This window comes from Poecile atricapillus, chromosome 2 (assembly GCF_030490865.1).
Source record: "Poecile atricapillus isolate bPoeAtr1 chromosome 2, bPoeAtr1.hap1, whole genome shotgun sequence".
Classification (NCBI taxonomy): domain Eukaryota; kingdom Metazoa; phylum Chordata; class Aves; order Passeriformes; family Paridae; genus Poecile; species Poecile atricapillus.
This window is the reverse complement of record NC_081250.1, coordinates 106,707,593-106,729,688: the sequence shown is the minus strand read 5'-3', so window position 1 is coordinate 106,729,688 and position 22,096 is coordinate 106,707,593. Positions and strand designations below refer to the sequence as shown.

The following is a 22,096-nucleotide window of genomic DNA, read 5'->3' as shown; positions in this document are numbered from 1 at the left end:
GGGCGCCCGCAGCGAAGGGGCGACGGACCCCTGCTCGGGGAGCAGGAACCAGCAGAGAGGGCTGGCTCTGCCAAATACCCCAGTCTTTTCTTTTTTTTTTTTTTTTTCCCTTTTTTCTTTTTTATTTTATTTTAACCCTGAAATAATGCACACTCTTCTCTCCTTCCCGGATAATTTATTTTTTTATGGTGAATATTCAACTTCTGTGAGGTTTTTTGTTGTTTTTTGTTTGTTTTTTTTTTTCTCCGCGCCTCCCGGCATGTCAGCGAATGTCCCCTGGCAGCGGCCCGGGGGGGGATGTGTGCCTGGCTTTCGCCCTAAGCAACCAGGCGGACTTATCCCTCCCTCAAATCTCCTTAGGTTTTGCTCGTCAAAATCCGAGCTATCCGTGATGAAAAAATGTGGCTCCTCCTTGAGTTGCCCCAACCATCAGGTGAAACCAAAGCAAGCTGTGGGATGTGTCCATCCCAACAGCTGGCGATTTTTTCCTCCGTTTCTTTCTTATTACCCCCCCGCTCCTCAACCCTCTTATCTCAGCTGTGTACAAACTGATATGGTACTTAGCAGGAAAGTGACTGGAAATTAAAATAACTTCGTTCACCAGAGGTTATCAGCTGGATATCTGTCATCATCAGTTTGTACAGAAAGTCATCTGCGGCAAAGGGCTGGACTAGAGCAGAGCCGGGCTCTCGGCAGCCGGCAGGCATGAGCCCTCCTGACAGAAACCGAGCCCAAACCTGCTGATGCGCGGTGCCGTCGCTCCTGGGGTAGGCACGGCTTTTCTTTCGGTCTTTCCAGGCGAGGTGGACGGGAGGTGAAGAATTTGCAGTGCCGGGGGTACGGTAAAACACTGGCTGTAGCGATCCGCTCTGCCGGCATTGGTGAACTGATTGTGACTTGGAAGTTTACTGCTCGCATTAATTTTTGTGGTATAGCGCGGCAGGGGTTTGATCGGAAAACAATCGCTCTCCCGAGAAACCGTTTCTTTATTAAATGGTATGATTAAAGGTGATACTTCTTCCTTGTCAGTTGTCTCTAAATAATATCGTTAAACAGTATCGGTCACCCTGCCAGGCTAAAGTGACTTTTTTTTCTTTTTACTTTTAGGTGTACTTTAGTGAGTGCAATATTAAATAGAAAATAAGATTTTGCAAGCGAGGGCAGTGATTTGTCTTCTGCCAGGCTCGTCCTCCGATCCTAGCTTGAAACGTAAAACATTTTTGCCGTGTTTTTTACCTGCAAATGTGAGACAAGAGCAGTGGAAGCCGCGGGGCGGGAGTCGATGCCCACGCCGCTTCCCCCCTGCTTGGGTTTCTGTGCTGAAAAGCGCCGAGCTTTAAATCCCGCGTTTCCTTTCAGCCTTTTGGATGCCCCTTCTCCAGCTAAACACGAGGGTATTTCAAACACGTGTATAACTGGATATAAAGCGAGAAATCTCGTGGGGGTTTTTTTGTTGGTTTTTTTTTTTTTCAAGCACCAGGCTTTGTTTGCTGGTGCTCATGTAAACCCATGATGGGAGGTGGGGACCCGCCCGGGCTCGGAGGGTGCCTGCCCGAAAGGTGAGGATGGCTGAGAAGAACGGCCGGGTTGGCCTGGCAGGCGCCTCTTTCCCTGGCTCCAAAGTGACCCGTGTTTTACACTCAGGCGCCTTGGTTTTTTTCCCTGCCGATTAGCCTGTTTACGTTATAGCCGGGCAACAAGCTTCGTTTTATTTCCTCCGATAAACACGATAAGAAAACCCGACTTACACTGGGACCAGCGTGGGAAACCATTCCCAGTTACCCCGTTCCTCTCCATTCCTTTTCGTTTCGGGTTTGCCGTGGAATTGCTCATATCATAGACTCCTAACTCTTCCTTACGTCACTCCTTTCCCAAATCCCTCTCTGCTGACGTAACTTTCACCCCGGGGCTCCGGCAGGCTCTCGGGTATCTCCTGCACCATGCCTGGGTTAGGTAGCGGGGCTGCGTGTGCAGGGACATTTTTGAGGGCAGGGGGGTGCGGGAAGACACCGCCGGGGAGGAGGTGCCAGCGAGGTGACCATCGCTCCTGGTCGTTGTGGCCAAAGAGGGAAGAAGGCAGATTGGGGTTAAAAAAACTTTCGTATCCAATTAAGGCAAATTCTCTCGCGGGCACTTCAACCTCCCAAAAAAGGGTTGGGGGTAAGCGGTGTGCAAGCGCAGAGCTGTTGCTCCTTCCCCCACTCTCGGGTCTCTGCAAACGTGATTCCTTACCAGGGGTGCACTAGGGAGGAGGGGAAGGCTCGATCCGACCGCACCCTCGCTGCCCCTCGGCCCGGACAGTCCCGGGAGCAGCGGAATTCGCCCGCCGGGTCGGGCCCCGATGCTCCCGTGGCGCTGCGGCCGTGGGGGCCCGGCGGGTTCGGGTGCGAGGCCGTACGAGGGGTCACTTTGGTGACTATCGCAGGCTGGAGTGTATTCTTTTCCGAGACGTGTTTATGTAACTTAATGTACTTTAGAAACTGCTGGGGAGTTTAGGCCGGGCTGATAAGCGCCGCGGTTATTACCGGCGACGTGCCGGCACCTCTCCCCCTCTCTTCTCCCCTTCGCTTATCCGCGCTACTTAAAATATACTGTTATCAAGGCCACCCCACGATATGAACTGTTTCCATTGTCCAGCGGCTGTGACATTGAAGAGAACATATCGATCGGGGCACCGGCGGCTCTCGGGAGCGCTCAGCCCGGAGGGGAGCTGCCCGCCGGCCGGCTCCGAGCTTCCCGCTGCCGGCAGCGCAGGGCTCAAGCTCCTGAGGCAGGAACGGCGCTCGAAGCCGGCGGAGCAACCCGCATCCGCAGGAGAAAAGATGGATTTCAGAGGGACAGGGGCCTTTGACACCACCCACCACCTCCGTCTCGGGCCGGCTGGGACAGCCCGGGGAGCTAAGGGTAGTGGTCAGCCGAACTGACCCCCAAAGCAGCAAGGTTCTGTATACACCACTGCACGGGCAGGGGCGGGCACGGTGAACGTGCCCTTTGCGATAGACCAGATGTCTCCCGTGGTGAGGACGGACTCCCAAACTATCAAGGATGAGGAGGGATTATTTTTTCTTTCCCTGAAACTCCTAGCGAAGGGCTGCCGGGTGCTCCAGGGGTCCTCGCGGGTCGGAGGCGGCAGGCTCCGGGTCCCTTGGAGCAGGACACCCTGACCCGGCTCACGGAACCTTGCCCGCTCGGTTCCCCCGCTGGCTGAAACCGTGCCCGACGGCGGGGAGAGGGACAGAAGGATATTCCCCGAGGCAGTCAGCGGCCTCTCGGTCACTGGTGACCTGCTGCCGCGTGGTTTTGGGTGATTTCCACGGTGTCTTTCAACACTTGACGCTCAAATAAACATCAGGCAGCAGAGAGCCCGCACGGACATTTATGCAGTGTGTACCCAAGTGTGTGCTTTCTGTGTGGTTGGGGTTTTTTTGTTGTGGGTGGTTTTTTTGGTGTGTTTTTTTTTGTTTGTTTGTTTTTTTTTTTTTGTTATTGTTGATTTTTTTAATGATCTGCAGCTTCTTTTTATTTGCCCTCCCTCCAGTCTCTGAGGTCCGGCTGGTTAATGATTTCAACCTTAATAAATAAATGAATAAATAAACCCAACAAAACGCGCGGAGGAGGCTCCTGTTGCCCCGTAACCTGACTCCCGGAGCCGGCGCTCCGCGTACCCGCACGCCGAGCCCCGATGGGGCGCGCAGGACGCAGGCGATGCCCTCCAGTTCTCGGGGTGACCGGGAGGCAGCCGGAACCCACGCAGCACCTAAAAAGCACGATTTAGCTGCTTCTGTCCTTACACATTTTGTCTCTTTCCAGCACATACACAGGGACTTTGAAAGTGAGTTAAGGATTACTTTCATTGTTCCTCGGCCGTTTTAAAGGTTTTGAGAATCGGTGACTAAAATGGCCTAATTCTGACTCTTTCATCAACGGGCACCTCATTGCCCTTGCTCAAAGAGCTGGGACTGTGTTCCACTTACTGCTTGCGGCGACGAATATTATGTATGATTTTTAATTGCAGCACCCCTTTCTGCGCACAACTGTCGATAACTCAAGTACCTCGACTCCGTGTGCGAGTCGGCTTTCACACCTAGTGAAAGAATCCGTTTCGAGACAACAAGGCCAGAAGGAAAGGCCCCCACCCTGGCTCCCGCCGCCCCGTCGAGGGGAACGGGGGGCGGGGGGTGGGAGCCCAGAGCCCTTCCCGCCGCCGCGTCTCCCGGGCCGGAGCCGTAGGGATCACTGTCCGTTCCTGTCTGGGTGCTGGGGAAGGTTTTCAGAGCTCGCTTCTGCTGGATCTGGGAGGAAAACCCGGGAAAGGGTTTCTTGCTGAGAGAGGTCGTTCTGGGAGAGAGCCGGGAACGGCGGGACACGGGGCACGGCAGAGCCGCACTTCTCCACAGCGCTTTAAAGCCGGGCTTCTCCTCATCCTCCCCCCGTTCCCTATCACGGATGTTAAGCAATATCAAATCCGATCTGCAATTAGCTACCCTGCCTCCGCCCCCATGCCCGCAGCACAGAGTTAATTCTTTCTCACTTAAACCCACCCCTCCCAAAAGAACTCCAACAAAAACTAAACTAATCAAAACACCAACAAAAAAACCAATCAAACAAAAATCATCACCGACTATTCTCTGGGACTGTTGTCGCCGCTGCCGCACACTGTGAAGGAAATATCGGCTTATGCATGCACAGAAACCCGTTGGGAAACCCCCCACACAGTTGCCTTCTTACTTCTCTATCCAGGAAATAAAATAAACCATCAGAACAGGTCACAATCTTCCGGTGAAATGTTTTCCACAGGTCAAAATGAATACTGTTCTCTTGGAAACATTTTTCGGGGCTATCTCCGTTCCATACGTGTCCACGCCGAGCTCTGGCGGGGCCGCTCCGTTTCTCTTGGCATCGTGGCAACCTCTCGTCTTCCTTTTTGAAACCGCTTTCCTCTCCATTTACCTGCCTGACCGAAACGTCTGAGAACACGTGCGAATAATAATCATAATAAACCCCCAAACAACGACATTCGTAATCCCAGCTAAGCGAACCGCTTCCCTCCATCCCAGCTAATATTTTTTTAACTTGCTTATTTCGTGTGAAATGTCAAATTTTGGGGACTTTGTTCCTGCTTGGAATGAAAGTAAATTTTTAAACGTTAAAATAATATCTTCCAGAGCGAGTCTGACCAGTTCTGTACGTGCAAGCGCTACTAGATTGGAAAATCAAATCAAAACAACCACATCACAGAATGAGAGATTTTAGAGTTAGCAGCTCAGGGTAATTAGATAGCTTATTAATAGCCTTGCTCCTCGCTGCTATTAAAAGTAAGTGGATGGCTCCTGCCTCGGGAAGGTATGAGCAAGCATGCCACGGGAGGTAGGATGGAGACCGAGGAGATGTGGAGAGGTTTCCAACGAAGAGACGTGTACGACCCCACGGGCAGGCAAAATGTGTGTACCCCCCTTGGCGCTGCCTGCCATCCCCGCAGACCCAGGCTTCTCCCTCCTTTTGATAGATGGAGGTGTCGGAGGGAGTCCCGGCCGGGCGGGACCCAGCCCATCGGCCCGAAGATAAGCGATGCTGCTAATTCACCTCCGGGGAGGCGACGCCTTCCTTCCCTTTTGCTTTTCTTACCCTCGGTGTTAATGGCTTCGCGGACACAGCCCTCTATTTGCAGTTAGAAATATAAATATATACGTTCGCCGTGGGAATACCGCAATTTCCATTTCATTCATGTAATCACTGCCAGTGTTTATCCATTTCGCCTAAGCCTCCACGACCAAAGAGGGTGTGCAAATAATCCGTACTTTTCGATTACTTTAGGAGAAGGTTGGGGTTATGAATTCGTTATTGCTGCTCACGCTGAATTTATAATTCAATAGAAAAAGGACGCCAGTATCTGCAAACAGTAAAAAGAACAATTAAAAAGCTGATCATCCCAAAACTAGGTGACTATAATATATTGTTCCCCTGCTGTTATTGATTGATTTTAAGAGGTCACAGATGATTGAACTTTAAAGAGTCAAACGACTTTTTTTTAATGCCAATTAGATGAGGAAGAAGTAGCGTAGTCTAGTATACCTAAGGTTTTTCTTAGTGCATTTTCTTACATTTTTTACATACACACATTGTAATAATTTCTGATTTATCTTTCTTGATGGACAAAATAGTTTTACTATTAAAGATGGAACACTGTAACAAAGGAGATAGGAGTAATCCTAATGTTACTGAGGTTTGAGGTTTTTGGGGTTTTTTTATTCTTAATATGGATAGAGTTAGTAGCCTTTTTCTGAAGTAAGCAATCCTCAGAGTAAATAAATATGATGTATAGAGTGACTACTGTTTCCAAGGGTTAAAAAAAAAAAAATACCTATGCACTTTCAATAAACTCTGAAGAAAATACCATGCAGGAGCAATACAGGATAACTTCAGAGAGTTGCTGGTAACATCCATCAGTAATCAGGTTGATAGCTGGATCTTACATTTAGCATTTGCCAATGACAATCACACATAAGTTTAGCAACACACAACTTCAATATTCACCTCTGAAAAAATAATCTAAAAACTGCCAACAACACAGTTTTAGTATAAATTTACATAGGTTATTTGCTTTGCAGCAGCACATTTTCATTGTAATGTTACTGTAGGTTGTTTTCTTCTGATAGGGCGTGTGAAAAGGGGCTTACAAAGAAGCTCAGCTTCTGTGTCTTTGCTCATTTATCCAGATCTAGGTCTAAGGCTACTCATTCAGCTGAAATTTGTCCTTGTTCATGACGACTTGAAGAACCAGTGCCACAGACCTCCATGGAAACACCTCTTGCAGAAGTAAACCTTGCCAGTGGATCACTTCTGCGGTTACCAGCAAGAATTGCAACTCGGCCCTTCAAGTCGTGGTTTCAGCTTCACTAAACTGGCTTTAAGCAGATTCTTATACAAACTTCAGAGGAATATTTGGTCAGCTAACACAGAGTTTTCTGCTATCACAGCTTGGAGGCTGTTGGTCCCAAACAAACCTAATCAGTGCTAACTCAGCAACTACCATAGCTCCTGTAATGAACTCAACAAGTTCAGTAAAGGTAATGTTGGTGCTCTCATTTATTTATGTCAGGCTCAGTCAGGTTTAACAGCACCTCTTTATGGCACAGATGCCATGCCATTGGACACTGAAGATGGCAGATCCATCTCCATGGCCAGCACACCCTTATAAACTTACGTTTTCTTAATTCTGGGGGCCAGTGACCCCAGCAGAAAGGACAACCACAAGCACTGACATCAGTGGCATCTCATGGCGTCACGGATAAATCCAACAGAGGTGGGATTGTCAAAGCTTAGGAGTTTTGGGAGACGAAAGCTCAGCAGTGCTTAGCTGGCTGGAGGGCTTTTCCCTGCCTATTTTCAGCTTTCCCCCAAATGCCCCATAGGTGACACCCTATGCAGCGCCACTCCCCACAGACCACCAGCTGGGCTGTAGGGACACAGCTTTACATGCCACTACTTAAATCAAAGCGTTTCAGCTTCTACATTAAGCCAAACTCTTTCCCTCCAAAATTTTTTGTATCAGTCAAAACATTTAATTTTGAAGTATTTAGCCCGTTAAAGAAAATCACCTTGGAATCAAATATGCAACAAGGTTCATCTCGAGAGGGTGGTAAAAGTGCTTTGTGTTTTTTTTTCACTTCTCTCAGTTTGGTAACAGGCTCACATCTGGAGTGCTAGGAAAGATCTGTCACTCCTGGACCAGAAGCAAAAAACTTCAGCACCTCATCCTTTCTCAGCCACCAGAAACTATAGCAAAATCTCTTGTTTTCTCTGTGGTCAGCAGGCACAGAGAAAGCAACAACTCCTGAACTGGTTGAAACTGCTGCCTGTGCTCTGGACTGAAGATTTTAAGCCTTTTTTATTTTAAAGGTAGGGGCTTACATGAATATGCCCCAAGCTATTTCACACATGGAATTGGAGCGGGTTGTAATTCAGCCTGAAACCAGAATTTATGCTACACTCTTATTTTAGTTCCTACTGCCTAGGAGAATAGTTACTACCCAAATCACAAACTGCGTCTGTGACCTGTAATAAGTTTTCAAATTAATTTGGTTTTGGTTTTCATAACTTCAACAGAATTGTTGAATGACATTTCCTTTAGCAGGAGTTTTCCAAACAAATTTACTTCATTTCTGCTTGCAAGAAGTGGAAAAAAATGTATTTTTCCTTGTGCCTGCTTGGAACTACATGTACCTCTGAGGTCCAGAAGGTGACATATCTTTCACAAGTGATTCCTCTAATAAGCATAGAGAGGAAAACCTAATTGTTGTGAGCTGTAGCTACCAGAAGATTAAAAATATTCTGTACTGAAATAAGTTAACCATTGCTCAGCATTTGGACTTGTGGAGCATACAACTGACTAGGTCGAGCCTATGGAAAGAACTGGAAAGCAGACTTTTCAACTGGAAAAGGAGACCCCCTCAATTTAATGCTGTTGGACCAAATGAACAGGAACAAACCTGGAAGACCTTGGCTGAATGCTAAATGTGAGAATGGACCCAAAACAACATTTCTTCCATGTGTCAAAAGTGCACTGTTTAGTGGATTAAATTATTTTATCAGTTGTCTATTTGAAGGCAAAGGCCTGCTGTGCAAAACTCCAGAAGTAAATAAAATCAAGTGATGGAGGACTTAAGTCTGATGGGAATTTTGATGAAGAAAGGCCTGCTCAAGTTGACCCATTTAATTAAAATGCAATAAAATGCAATTTCCTTTACATCATTACATGCTAATGTCAGCCTTAGAATCACAAATCTGTTGAAACCTGAGCAATATGGTTCATCTGTGCTTACCTCTTGGCAATAAAAAAAATGGGAAAAGATGATTTTCAGGAAACATGTTAATAATTAAAAATAAATTTGGTGATCTAAATGAATAGTACTGACGGTACTAAAAAGGGCATTGACTTAATTATTTTTGTTGATGTCAGTTATTCATTTGTGAGCCATCAAACTATAAACTGGGGTACTTTATTGACTGCAATATATACTGGATATGTGCCATATTATTCAAGAAAAACAATGCACTGCAAAAACAATACAGAGAAGAGGTAATTTGTACAGAGTTCATGAGATAATTATATAACCTAATTACAAAACTGACTCACTATGCCCTTGGTTCTATTTATTTGAAGAGAATTGAAGGACATACTAAACATACTCAGAGTCTAGGAATTTAAATTTAAATCCTGTCCGTATATCCAAACATCCAGGAACTGGAGTGATCCAGAACACAGATCGTGAGTCCCAAAAGAAGGATGCCTTGGTGTGGCACTCAGGATGCTGCTTCATTTTCCTGTGTCATGGCAATTAAACTACTGCCCCATTTTCCTGAGAAGTGCTTTGAAACTCAGTCAATATCACAGGAAAATTTTTAATGCTGTTAATGACACACAAAAAGAAGTGTAATTAATTATTTATTTCAAAAGGTGACAGCAGTTTGAAATCTGCTCATGTTTCACAGGTACAAAGCTTCCGGAGAAATGCATCAGGAGCATTTGAATGCATGTGAAGGTGTTTCATGTTCAAACAGAAACAAATCCCTGAGGTGCCTGAACACAAGACATCACCAAGGCTTTGCACATGTCACTCACTCACAGAGAAGCTCATCTAAGCACAGTAATGACCAAAGCCAAAATAAAAATAAATTGCTGAATTAGCCAAAACAAAAGAAAGTTGCTGAGTTATTCTGTGAATTTTCAAGTTGTAGCTGCACTGCAACTGTTTGAACTCTTTTCAGATGTTTTTCCTTAAACTTTCAATGCTTTTTAAGCATTGTATAAAATATTTCCTTTCTTGATTATGGAAGAAACTTTATTTAATAAAACCTGGTTTTCCATCTCTTCTGATGTTTTTTTATTCTCAATTCACTGTGCATTTCGTATTTGAATAGATTTTAATGGGTGACATCTAGCCATACCATAGTAAATTGTGGAGGAGGTTAGTATTCAGAGTGATTACAAGGAGTATTTGTTTATAAAACAGGAAAAAACCATCAGTGTCTCTTTATTTGTTTTTATTAATGGTAATGCTGGCTCACATGCAATAATTTTTTAATGAGTGCTATGAGAATCTAGGAGGCAGAATAGCTAATGGAGAGCCTGGGACACCTGAGTCTAGTTTTGACTTGGGTAGGGAAGTCATAATTCTGTATATTGGAAGGTACAATTCTGCAGCCCACTGGCCCTGGTGCAATCCTGGCTGCAGAAATCCTTTCCCCCTGCCAGGAAGGACTCTTCTGCCTGGAGGAGTCACTCCAGTGCCAGCACAGAAATTCACTGCCTTCTCCCAGTTGTATTAATGAAATTCCTTGTGGGACCACACTAGAAGAAAGACCATTGAAGTGATTACGATTAAAAATAGCTCTTCCTCTGCTCCACCCACAAAGAATTTATTTTTAACTTCCATCACTTCAGCGAGCTGATTTAATCCCTGCTCTACACGAAGTTGTTTTGGCACAGCTGAGGAGGTGACAAACTGCAGGCCAGAGGTGGGAACAAGCATCTGGGGCAGGAGCTGGCTGCAGCAGCTTAGCTGGCAAAGGCAGTGTATCATGGGACTGTGGTGTGATAGTTCACTGTATGAACTTAAACTTTGCCTTTCCTGAGTGTTTTCATAGCCATGAAGCATCTCTGCTCCAAATTCCTAGTACAGGAGAGCTAGTCCAGTGTCACTTTCCTACCCCAGCCTGGTTCATTTTACATCAGAGATTTACAGTCATGTGAGCTGTATCACTGAGAAATAGAGTGTACACGAAGCCTCAGCTGAATCCTGAGGCTGATATCCTTGAAGACATTTAGATAGCTAACTTGCAGGTAGCGGAAGGCTTAAATTGATAGGGTTAGGAGCAGGTATATGGTCAGTGACAACACCTTGGCCACCAACAGTGACCACCCACCCACCCACCTTCCTGGGTTTCTGCTCACAGCCTTTTATGTTTGGCTTATATGCAAAGGATCAAGCTGTGTGTGGGACTCAGGACTGAGTAAGGATTTCTGGCAGGTCATTTGGGCCATGATTTAGGATTCTTCCATATTTTCTTAAAGCATGGACTGTGAGTCACTTGCTGAAACCTTCTTTCTCATCTCTCCATCTTCCTGGCATTTTGTGGACCTCAGGATATGGTGGTGTTTGACTTCTTCTGTCCCCTGCCTGCAATTTTGGTCTTTTGAGGACTTGAAAACTATGACCTAATTTGAATTTTTGTTAACAGCTATGTAAGTAAGCACTTGGGTGAACCTGCATTGCCTTTAAGCAGCCAGGAAGGCAGATAACATCTAATCTTATCCCTGTTAGGGCAAAAGAGTGTCCCTAGCACATTATTGACCAATGTGTTCTAGAGCAGAAACACTGCATCATGAAACCTACCCTACAGCTCCCTATACTAAAAACAATTCTCTGACTGGCTCACGTGGGAAAGCATCACAGCATGACACCATCCAGAATACTCTACTGAGTAGAGTAATAATACTCATCTCAGTGGAAGAAATACCAATTCAGCAGAGTCTGGAGCTCTCCTTTAATGCCTCAAGTAACTCACTTCACACATCACAGTCTGAGTTTTGAGCCTCCCCCATGTTCTTCAGACTTTACTTTTTCTTCCAGTCTTGAACCAGACTAGGAATTTAGATGAATTTCCTAATCATAACTGGCACTTCTGGAAGACTTAATACTTCGGTGTCAAGCCCTTCAATAAAAAGTTCTTGTTGGACTTCACAAACATAATGCATCTCTTCTGCTCCATGCAGGCTTTCAGTCCTCCCTGAGGCTCAGTCCCTGAGACCTTCTTGTAATGCAAATAAATCTAAAGCAAAATAAAATAACATCACAATGGCTCTAAAGTAGCACTTACATGGCACTCCACCATATCTTGACGGCATAAACAAAATGCCAGCTGAAAAGGAAACCATGAAAATCATCTAGCTCACAAAAGTATGATTTTGTGATGGAATGGGAAGCCTAGCTTGGCTGGACCATGTTGGACCACAAGGATCTCCAATCCTTCAAAAGCTCAGTAGAGCCTTAGTCCTTTATTGTCTGTGGAATTAGCCTTGAAAACATTCCTTCAAAGTGTCTCACTGGTTTCAACAACTTTACCTGCACTGGAGTATTTTTCTCTTTGTGAACCTCAACCATGACTCTTCTGCCCTCACTTTGCAGAGGTGAAGAGTCAAACAACCTGTACAGAGTGTATGGAATCTCCACACTCACTGTGGAGAGCACAATATATGGTAAGAAAAAAGTTTAAAAAAACCATCGTACCTTCCCAGCAATCTTTACATATCCATTGAGCTGGAAGTTATTTCAGAGAACATTCAGGCTACTCATAAAAAGCCATTATCAAAGTCAGCCAAAATTCCAAGAAAAAAATTAAATGGAAGGGCAGGCAGGTAACTAATCCATTTTGAAGCTGTCAGGCTGTAACCTGAGGTATGTTTTCACAGGAAAGGCAAAAATGAGGTTCTTTCCCTAATGAGTAACAACACAGTGATTTAAATAAGGAAGGATAAATGACCAACATACGGTTGCTGCCTGCACAGAAAACATTCCCAAGAAGAGGACTGATCAGATGTAGTCACAGTGGATGGCTACAAACTGCCAGACAGGCAGTGTTGACTCAGAGCTCCCACTCCTGAGCTCCCTTTCTCGGTTGCAGCTTATGTAAAAGACTATAAAGGAGGAAAATCCATGGAATAATGAAGATGAATGCAATAAATAGACCTGAGCCTGTCTAGTTGTTTTAGTGGTTAATGCCACTAGAGAAACCCTGCAGGGCTTTAAGCAATTCTTAGTGATGAAGATTTATGAAGCCCTTTTAAAAACTTCATTAAGGGGTCAGAGATACTTAAGTGGCCTCACAAGCTCTGCACTAAGCCAAGAGATTCACTTTGCAGGAACTCAGCCAAAGGCAGTGAGGACAGAGCTGGCCTGCAAGGGCTCTTCACACACTCCGGGAACAATGCTGAGTACCCTGTGCATCTGGGCAGGACAGCTTAATGCTGAACTCCCTAGCAGGGTTGTGGCAACTAAGATGGTTAAAGGAAGCTGCTTAGCAAAAGTATTTCCTCTGAATAATGTTAAGGCCAGCAAGCCAAGTCTGTATACACTGCTCACATAACTTTCTTATTCCAGTTTCTCTCAGATTATCTGAAATATCATAAAGTTTTTTTTTCTCTTTCTTTTTGTATTTGGGATGTATTTTCCTCCTTCAGATGACAAGTGTTGCCTGAAACCTGTCAAATCGTAGCCCAGAATCTTACCTTCCATACTGATGCCTCCAAGGAATTGTTTAGGACTGTGATTATTTTGATATAAATAGCAGCGCTCATTAATTTAGCAATCACTCCCAGCTATGAAAATGCAAATTGAGTTGGCTTATTTGTGTTTTTGAGAAAGAAAGAAGGTGGTGGTGGTAGGTGGGAAGGGGAATATTCCCCAGGTGCTGCTGTTTATCACCTTTTTGTCTCACCCTGAGCCAGGGAATGTTTCATCTGCACCCTGCAGAGCTTTGCTGGGCTCTGTTCCATCACCACTGAGGTGGGTGTGCATCACGCACCTCTTGTAAAGCTGGTTCTTGGACTGACAGCTTGGGTCAACCCCATAAAAAATCAAAAAAATTCTGGACTTCTTTTTAATAGGTATGCAGCAGAATAAGCTCTGATAGCAGGCCAAGGCAGCAAACTTTGACAGAGCAAGAGATGAAGGCTGCTTTTGGAGCTTCACAAGTAAAACTAGCAAAACTACCACTCCCTTTGGCTTGCTGGAGCTGCCTGGCCATGGGGAAGCAGCCATGACGGAGCAGGCTCCATGATCTGTCACAAAATTCAGTACAAACCAAAGCAGCACATCTCCTCCAAAAGCTGTGCTTCAGCTTGACTGCCTACCTGAACACCCCCTGCTAGATACTTATCTCCTGATATTCAGTGCTTCTTATGGTTTGAGGGAGGTGCTGCACAGCCTCAGTGCCTGGTGAGGAGGAGAGGAGCCAGAAGGAAGGTAGGTAAAAAGAGAGTAGAGCATGGAAAAAGGAAAACCTGAAAAATCTGCAGTAGGTAGAGTAATGTTGCACTGAACCCTCTAAGACCTCTCTCACCTCACATCCCATCCCTGAGAGCTGCCAGCAGCAGGCACTCACAGAAACCTCCTCCAAAAAGGCTGGTTATTATCCCCAGCATGTTAAAAACCCTGGAATCTAAATGCCTCCTGAATTTTTTCAGTTCTTTGTTGGACAGAGAATCTGTCCAAACAATTGAATCATCTTAACAACTAATTATCAGGATTTTAAGGGAGCTCGTTCTTGCCAGCTCTCATTCAGGAATCCACTTTTTACATTCACAGAGCTTAAAGCACCTGCTTTACACTAAATGTGGGGATGAATGGATCCCCACACTTGTGAACAGGGCTCCTCAATTAGGTTTTGTGGCAGAATGGTTCAATGGTTCTGGGGTAGCCTCTGGGAAGGCTTGAATTTATGAATGATTCTACAGGCAACCCTCTGCTTGAAATCAAGCAGTACCAATACTTCCCAAATAGATATCAAATAAATTATTTAATATTAATGAACTGCAGAAGAAATTTTGTCTACCATTACTTCCATCCTGCAGCTTCTCTTAAGGGCCTTACCTCATTATCCTCATTAGAATACAATAGCTTCTGATGTGTTCCTGAAGGTACCAACAAAGTCAGGAGATGTCTTCCCATCTGAAGGGGCAAGCACAGTCTCAGGAATGAGTGGATTACGATTATGGCTGGCAGGAAAGAGAAGCCTCTCTCATGATAGTGAGTCACAAGATTATCGCCTCGACAAGGAAAACTACAACAGAAAAGCCAATTGCATAATATCCCAAAGAAAGCAATTAAGTGGTTTCATTGACAGAGGCTTTGGATGAGCTACACACTACAAATAACAGCTTCATTCAGGCCATTTCAATGACACGTGCTAGAGATAGGAAGAGCCGTGACAATTATGTTTTGCCATGGCATTTTGGGAAACTGGGGATCAGGAATTTTCCCGGACTAGAAAGCTTGTTTGGCTCCCTGAAGACCTTGTTTTGATTTCAAGCACTGCCCACTATGCACTGCTGCCACATTTTTTAGATACCTTTTTTGTTGCTCCCTTGACTGTAGGGTGCAGGGAGATTTCTGCAGTAGACAAAGACTCTTCTGAGGCACATGTTATAACAGTGGAAGGAATCTTCTCCAGACCTCCCATAAATACAGAACTAGCTCACTGTATCTAAGTGCCTCAACATTGGAGGAACATTGTTTTTGCCCTACTGAGACTGGAGATACAGGGAGGCAAAGAGAAGCAGGGTGCTTCAGGCACCCAGTGTCTGAGCTCCTGGGTACCAAGGTCAGCCCTGGGTGCTGACATTTGCCTACACAGCCTGAGGTGCAGTGTTTCCTCTCTGATGCTCCTGTGTAGCTACTACTGCTTGTGAGAGGTTGCAATGGCTAAACTGAGAGAGTAAATCTGGGTCTGGCATGCATTAGCCAAAGTAGGCAAAACTCTGACCTGCCTGGTTTACAGTAATAGCAACTGTGGAGAGTAAAAGCACTTGGATGGCTTAACAACCATGGCAGAAAACAAATTCACAGTGAAATTTACCCTGATCCTTCATTTGGAGCTGTATCCCTAGTGTGCCAGAGTAGGAAACATCTGAAGTGACAGGAATCCATGAATCAGGTGGCCATTTTCCATTGTTACCCTGCTGTGACTTTTTGGTTTGGTTGGGGTTTTTTTCCACATACAAAACAGTAGAGGTCATCATTAAATTATTTAGGAACTTTTAATGATCCCAAATTAGCACTCCTAAACCTCCTGCTTACTTCAGGTTTGTGTGTGAAGCAAAAGATAAACCAAAGAAGAATGCAGTTCTGAGTTTCCTTGAGTCAACAGGAACTTTGCCAGCACTTGATTTTTTAAAATCTGGTTTCCTCAGCTGAAGTAGTCATGCAAAATTAGCAACCTCAAGAAGGAAAACATAAGCGTGTGTTATTCCTGTTATACCCAAAAGTGGGTTACATTTCCCTTCAGTTCCCTCGAGCAAAACCTGAACACCTGGGAAGCAGTGTAATTTTTCTTTTTGTCTCCCTTTGATGAGACTTTAGAAACAAGTGAACTGCAAGTTTTGAGTGTTGTCACGGCTCTTACCTGGGGGCTGGCAGCCCAGCCACCTCATCTTTCTGCAGAGGGGAAGGAGATCATTACTCTTTCCTTTCTCCTCCAGATGGTAAGAAGCCACAGGGAACCACAGAGCCACGTCATCCTGGATTGCTGTGACCAGATTTATCAGGGAGCTTTTCTTCCTGGAAAGCAAAAGTGCTGTGACTGCTCGTCTGCCTGTGCGTGTACCCCGGGCTGTGTGTGGGAAATGGGGTGGGCAGAACAGCTCCTGCCCAGCACGGCGCTGTGTGTGGGTCCCCCTGCAGGAGATAATTACTTTTTTCGTGTGTATTCCACATATTAAACATGCAGAATGAAGAAAATTGAGAGTCATCAAAGCACAATTTCCAAACAGACTTGGCTCTGGGGGAACATGGAGCACAAGCAGGACTGAGAGCATCTGCCAGTGGCAACCACGCCAAGCTGCTGCGTGGCCCCAGGCCCCACCTGCTGCATTGTCTGGAAGGAAACTGAGTATTTCATGAGATGAAGGGAAAAGGAAGCAAGTCTTCAGGTAATGGACTTCAAATATACAGACTAGGCTGCTGCAAAGAGAAAAGGAATTTTGTCTCCATTGACAGATGGAAGGTATGGGATGCACCAGCTGGATACTTGCCATCACCTGTGCTCTTAAAAGGAGGTTAAGCACTTTAAGAAAAGTCAAGACATAGTGAAAAAAGGATTTGGTGTCCCTTTGAGATCCTTCCCAAGAGAATACCTCTGTGGCTCTTCAAATGTGTGATTATCTGCATCTGTCAGTGGACAGGGCAGTCACAGGGGAGAAAAGTTGCATTCCTCAAACAAATGATTCATTAAAAACCAGCACCCTGCTCCAGGAACCATCCACTATCAATGTTTTGCCTCAAACTTAGTCATGAAGCCAAGAGGAGTTAAAAAAGGAAGGACTGTGGCACAACAATGAAACTCTTTCAATCATTAAACCCTACCAAAAAATACTGGCGAGTGCTGGAACGAATCTTCATATTTCTAGAAATTATTCTAGCTGTGGAAAATATAAACTGTGTCTTCCCTGCAGACACAGTCAAAACTAATCAAAATACTCCTCATAACACAGAGGAAATACCTCTGGGCTGCGATAAGGACTATGAATGTAGCTCTTTTACGTCTCCACTAGCTAATAACAATAAGATGGACCGGTGGCACTGTTTTCAGCACAGAGATTAATAGTCGGGGAGAAACCGAGAAGGAGAAAGTACACTTTCAGTTTTCTTTCCGATGGCTAATTAAAAAGCCCATATCTGAAGGGAAATGCTGTGGAAATGAGAGCTATTTGGATGTGCTTTCCCCCATCTACTATCACTCTGCTTTGTGAGGAATGCTTTATTAACGCTAATCTCATCTCTGTGCTTTGACAGAAGTTGCAGTTTCCTTCCTTTGCAGCCGCTAAGGCTCAGTTCTATTACAGGGTTTGTTTAATGGGAGCTTTATTATTTTACTAAATTACCTCATCTTCTGGGAACAAACTTAACCTTGAACTACGAAGCCAAATGTCTTTTTAATGATGCAAGTCTGTTTGGAAATTGTGCTTTGATGACTCTCAATTTTCTTAATTCTGCATGTTTAATACATGGAATATATACAAAAAAGTTACTCTTTTCTGCAGGCCTTCCTGATCCACCATTTAAAATCAATTTGTTGCAATTATTAAGGTTAAGACTAGTGGGAACAAACATTCTTAATGGTATTCAGGCTCCAGAGAGGAGCCCCTCGCATCACTAGAGAACCTATCTTCAGTAAATTGGAAAATTATACAGGACTGATACTAAAATACTCCATATTGAAATGCTTAAATTCTAAGATAATATAAATATCACTCCTACATGCATTTTGGGATGCAGCCTTCTTTTGCTGCTTTGAGACTCAAAGAGAAACTCTGAGAAATGTTGAAAAGCTACCATTAACCCACATGAGACAGTGATTTGATCCAGAGTTTATGGCCAGGCCAAATTAATGCAATTTTTTAGTACAATCTGTGGGATGGTGCATCTCTTGAATCCCAGGGAAGCAAGGATTTTGCTTACAGGACAATTGTCTGAGTACAGAGGGTAAAGCAGGGTACTGGCCTATTTTGTTAACATCTGATATATAGGAGAGGAATTACTGTGTTGGTTCCTGGTTGATTCCCTCCCAAATGCCTGTAAGTTGCTGCAAACCCACACAAAAGACTTTTTGACTCTAGAAAAATGTGTGTCTGTGTTTAGGGTGTGTGCACTTTGGGTACTTCTGAGGCTGTAGTGCCCCGAGGTCACCTCTGGGCAAAGCTGGGGGCAGCATTTTCTGTTTGTGTCAGACTTGAGTGGGAAGAAATACATGAAAATCAAACAGAAATATGCTGTTTGCTAGTGGGGTAGATACACTGTGATGACCTATATATTTAGGACTATTGTTAAAACTTGTGAACCTCTTTCCAATGTCTCCATTCAGAAAAGTCCTGAATTGTCCTGCATGCAGTAGGAGCTGAGGTCTGGGCGCTGCCTCCCCTCAGTGGGCTGTAAGACCCACACAGGCAGGCACAGTTCCCTCTATGCTTCCTGGAGACACTGAGCTGCTCCAGACCTGCTGCATGTGTGCACACACATGTCCCTTGTCTGTCACCTGTGAGAAAAGGTGCAGGCCTCTGGAATGGTTAGGGAATCAGTATTGGAAATGTTGATCCCTTGGAAAAGTGGCAACTTCTTCCTAGCAACTCTGTGTCCAAGAAAAAGGAGTCCTGAAAAAAAAATGTCAAACGTGGGCAGGTTGCAACACCAGAATAGCTCATCTGGGGTGCCAATAGGTTCCCAGAAAAAAAGGGAAAAGCTACCAGGACCAGTCATCATGCTGGATAAATAGTTCTGAGGGCTATAGACAGCATCTGGTGTCCAGTTGGATTTTTTTCCACATTGCTGAGGATGTAAAAGCAGGGCTGTTGTGAGCAGGTCACTTTAAGCACAATTTTCATTCTGCCTTTCTCACCCTATGAAACAGTCCTGGCACATTGTGTGGAAACAAATTCTCTAGTGACAGGCACAGATTTGGCACTAGATATTTCATTTGTTATTAGATGCCCAAAATCAGCTAAAAATCACCCAGAAGAAAAACCAGCAGTTTTGATACCTGTTTTTCTAACCCTCAGAAGTTGCAAAACTTTTGTCTGAGCTCTAATTAAGGGAATTGACTCTTCCCCTGGATACTCTCATCAGACTCTTCTTCCAGATCCAGTCTTCTACCATAACACATCCCAATCATTCAAGATCAAACTCTTTATCCTTTTTCTTGGTGCCATGCCAATAAAATCACCTCTTATTCTCTTACTGTAGTTCTTTATACAGAGACTTCTGCACTTGCCCCAGGGAATGGTAGCTAGTTGACCTGAAAAGACCACATACAACCAAGTGCTTCCCCACCCAGAATCTTTTTATTCCCTTCAGCTCCCCCATTCCTGTAATAGTCCTGGGTTCCCACATTGTTATGAGTCTCTGAAAACTCCTGCCCTACAAAGCAGGATGGCCAACTTTCCCCCAGGCAAGCTTTCATATGTGTCAAAAACTTTTCCAGATGAGAGCCATGGGACAACACAACACCGTGGGCATCAGAATGCTGAGGGAGGAGTTCTGGCAAAAGCTCATTGTTTGGGGATAACACACATTCCTCACTACTTTCCTTTGAGATGGATGATTTGGATGTGGACTTGTTACAGTGTCATTTAGCCATGTTATACCAAATCTACTCCACCAGTTTTCTTCCCTCAGCAGCTGGGATTGCCCAGGAGCCCTGTGCCAGCGCAGCCCCAGTGAATTTCTGAGCTGAGCATGGAAAAACCACTTGCCTTGCACAAGAGCTTCCCTTGGGCTTGAAAACTGCAGCTTGACCACCTCTGCTTTATTCCATCTCTGTAGTGTGAAGACAAAATGCCCACAAAAATCCACCGAAAGTGAAAACTATGTATTTCCTGCAGACATTTTACATGCTAAAAAATATGTTTTCATATTTTCGTCACCCTGTCCCTCTGGTTAGGTGCAAGTTTTACCACTAAAATTTTGTCACTGCTTGGAAAATCAGTTGATAGACAAGGTCCTGCTGTGTTACTAAACATAAACATTTCACCTTCTTGATGTGTTAAGCCTTGGCTGTACTTTTTTTCACCAATATTTTTTTTTTCCCTAATGGGAATGCAAGCAGCTGAAGCCCAGTAAGAAAACATGAAAATAGATTTCTAGGAAAGTAACTAAAAGGGCTTTAACAGCATGACAAGTTGCTTATCAAGAACTATTTTAGGAACGTGAGGAAATGAAACTTTGATGAGAGAGTTCCAAGAGGGAAGATTTACTGAGGAGCTGAGGGTTCAAAGCAGGATGACAGCACAGCTATCAGGAAACCTTCTCTGCACCTGTTTCTCCACCAGCTGCCTAACCATACTCCCCCTCCTTTCTGCTGGCAGCTGAACAGCCGATATCTGCATCCTCTTTTGTACTAATCTGCTCCACCGTCTGTCTGGAAATGTTTGCCATCAACTCATCCCCTCCTCCTCCTCCTCCTGAGCACAGACATGAGACGTAGTTTCTGATTTTAATGCCCAGCTGTGCTCCAGAGACCTCATATAAATCCAAGTCACACTCTTGGAGAACAGGATCATAGCCTGCCTCAGTTTCCTATCTGTAAGAGGGAAATACGTTACAGCTTTCTTTCCTCTGCATTGTCAGTACATTACCTAGTGAGGCACCAGGCCCCTCAGGCTCCTTCCTTCATCTAACACCAAGTGAGCCACCTCAGCCTCATTTACAGGAGCTGTCCTGATTTAATGGTGCCCAAGGCACGTCTATCATACTGTGAATCAGAGTCCTTTTAAGGATGAAATGCAGTCTTGCCCTCTGCCACTGCTTTGCCCATGGGCACTTTGTAAGGTCTTCTCCAAGCTGCATGGCTAAACTGTAGGTTTCACAAGCAGGACTCTTGCCTTTCTCCTGCATGCTCTTCTGCTGGAGAAGTGCCCAAAACTCCCAAGACCTCAGAGCATTGCACTTCTGCTCCTATGCTGCGATAAGACAGCGGGAATGGATGCCCTTGCTGAAGTCAGCAGAGCATCATACAATGTCTTGCTTTCACACCAAGAATTATTTTGGAGTCAGTTAAGGATGATGAGGCAAGATGCCTCATGACACAGGCACCAGAGAGGCTGATCTTAGGATGTGGTACACGGGACCTGCCTCAAGCAGGGTGCTGAAGAGTCACAGGCAATTTGCAGAGGGAAGACGACCAACCCAGAGGACCTGATGTGCTGTCCATTCCTCAGCCATGAAGCAGGGACACCAGAACATCACTGCTTTGAGTGGTGAGGACCTTGTGCAGACCTTCCTTTGAAGGATGGGCTCACTATATTGACATTATGTGTTGCAACAGACAGAAGGGCAGATTTGGCTCCTGTCTAAGCATGGCCCAGAGAGTCTAGCGAAAGAACTAGGAGACTTCTCTCAGCAAAGTGCTGTCCTCCCTGAACTTGAATTATATCCCATAATTATGGATTTCAAATAAAGGATGGCCCACTTAGCACATAGCCAAGGAGCCCATATCAATTTCCCAAGCTTTTCCTCCTTTCTAACAATGAGAAAATTGTTTTTAATGAAACTTATATATCAAGCTCATGACCTCCTTAAAGAAAATTATTCTGATTTTAACACCCATGGCTGAAATGTCATTTTCAGTGTGTGAGCAACATTGAGAACAGAGCTCTCTGCAGCACATTAGGCTCCATTTTACTTCATTTCTTCTGCTCTTTTCCACCCATGTCCTCCCTTTGCTCACAGACCTTGCCCTGGTTGTTGGCTACTGTAGGGATACACAGGTGGAAAGAGCAGGGGATTGCAGATGAGAGGCAGGACATAGGCTATGCACTTGGAGACAT

At 44.9% G+C, this 22,096-nt stretch overlaps 1 long non-coding RNA gene across 2 annotated transcripts; it reads left to right on the top strand.

Annotated features, from left to right (window-relative positions):
• The first annotated feature begins 137 nt into the window (after nt 1-137).
• On the top strand, nt 138-9,863 carry LOC131575747 (uncharacterized). Of its 2 annotated transcripts, XR_009276846.1 has the most exons (4): nt 138-767; nt 6,717-7,067; nt 7,677-8,516; nt 9,493-9,863. It is a non-coding gene; the product is annotated as an uncharacterized LOC131575747 (long non-coding RNA). The 2 variants fall into 2 exon arrangements; XR_009276845.1 differs by having other exon boundaries at nt 6,717-8,516.
• The last annotated feature ends 12,233 nt before the right edge of the window (nt 9,864-22,096 follow it).